This window comes from Penaeus monodon, chromosome 18 (genome assembly GCF_015228065.2).
Source record: "Penaeus monodon isolate SGIC_2016 chromosome 18, NSTDA_Pmon_1, whole genome shotgun sequence".
In the NCBI taxonomy this organism is placed as follows: domain Eukaryota; kingdom Metazoa; phylum Arthropoda; class Malacostraca; order Decapoda; family Penaeidae; genus Penaeus; species Penaeus monodon.
This window is the reverse complement of record NC_051403.1, coordinates 29,583,957-29,586,456: the sequence shown is the minus strand read 5'-3', so window position 1 is coordinate 29,586,456 and position 2,500 is coordinate 29,583,957.

Genomic DNA, 2,500 nt, shown 5'->3' with positions numbered 1-2,500 from the left:
TGTAAATTATATATAAAATAATAATAAGATATAGATATAGATTAGATATAGATATAGATATAGATATAATAAAATATATAATATATATATATATATATATATATATATATATATATATAATATATTATATATATATAAAGTAAACACACACTTTTTATATATGTATGAATGGTAATCAAGTCTTGCGTGTGTAGGGCTCGGACACTGCTGAGAAGGGACAAGGAACAGTTCATCAGGAATCTTGGTGAGGAGGTTGAAGGCCATTTCTTGGTAAATGACCTTCACCCTGCCTACCAAGCCCTGAGAAAAGGAACTCTAAGCCCTCCCCCACAGGTGACTGCAGTCCGATCAGCGGATGGACGGATCATCTCAGATCATGTTGGAGTTCGTGAACGTTGGGCTGAGTATTTAGAGCAGTTGTACCAGGTAGACCCTCCAACAGTTAGCTTGGATGCAAGCAATGTCACAGTACCTGTGCCAGACCCACTCATCAGCGAGGAATCTCCTACCCTAACAGTGGTTAGGATGGCGATTTCCAAGCTGAAGAGTGGGAAAGCTGCAGGCATATGTGATATCCCTGATGAACTCCCTAAAGGCTGGGGTGAACCTATGGCTCGGTCCTGAATACAGTCCTGACTGCCATCTGGCAGTCTGGTACCATTCCCCCTGACCTGCTGAGGGGTGTGGTCATCCCTCTCTGGAAGAGGAAAGGGGATTGTTGGGATTGTAGCAACTACCGTGGCATTACGGTTGCTCAGCATATCAAGCAAAGTTCTCGCCCACATTCTTCTGAAACGGATCCAGTCTTTGATCCGCACCAGAGACAGGAGCAGTCTCGCAAGTCCATGATAGACCGTATACTAGTGCTTCGAGTAATTGTGGAACGCTGTCATGAGTTTGGTCGTGGGTTGCTTGCAACCTACATTGACCTCAAGAAGGCGTTTGACTCGGTGCATCGGGAATCGCTATGGGAGATCCTGAGACTCGGGAATTCCGACACAGATTATTGGCCTAATATCAAGCCTTTTTACCGGTACTGAAAGTGCTGTAAAGTGTTGTGGGGGTATGTTGAACTTCTTCCCTGTTAATTCAGGGGAGAGGCAAGGCTGTGTCCTTGCACCAACACTTTTCAAAACCTGTATGGACTGGATAATGGGCAGAGTTACTACCCAAATTCAGTGTGGAGCAACACTAGGCAATATCAAGGTCTCAGACCTTGACTTTGCTGATGATGTTGCTATCCTATCTTGAGTCCTTGGAGTCACTGATGGCGGGTCTTGATACATTTAGCAATGAGGAAAAACCTTTAGGCCTAGAGGTCTCCTGGACCAAGACCAAGATTCAGGACTTTGGGGCCTGTTAGGGGAACCTATGATTTCTTTTATCTATTTTCTACTATCTATCTATTTCTATTTCTATATATTAAAATATATATTAAAATATATATATATATATATACATATACATATAATATACTATACATATACATATCATAACAAAATATATATATATATATATATATATTATATATTATATATATTAATATAAATATATATATATATAATATATAATATATATAAAAATATATATGCATATAAAAAATATAATGCTTAAATATATATTGCATTAAATAAATATATATATATATAATTAATATATATTAATATATATATAAAATAATAATTATATACACACATACACACACACCATTTATATTACATCTTCTATCTATCTATCATTATCTCTATTATCTTCTTCTACATCTACTATTATCTTATATATATATTATTTATAATTTTAAAATATAATATGAAAAATTATATATATATATATTAATATAAATATATATTAATATTATATATATTTAAAATTAATATAAAAATTATATATATATATATAAAATTATATGTAAATTTTTTTTAATATATATATATTATTAGGGAAAATTAATATATATATTTATATATATTAATTATATATTATATATTAATATATATATATATATTAATATATACACTATACATACATATAATACAATACATACATATAGACAATACATACATAACATACATATACATACATTACTAAATATATACATATAATACTATATATAATATTTTTAAAATTAATATATATACATAATATACATATAATATACTATTATACACATATATACACATAATACACATTATCCATATAACACATACCTATATAAATATATTACTATATATACATATAAAACAATATATACATATATATACTATATAAAAAATTATAATATATATATATAATATATATAATATTATTTATTTATATATAATATATATATATATATATATATTTTTAATATATTAAAAATAATAAAATTATAAAAAAATTTATATTTATATATATTATTATATATAATATATATATATATAATAATATTTTGTATATAAAATATTTTGTATATATATATTTTTTGTATATATATTTTAATTTTGTATATATATATATTTTT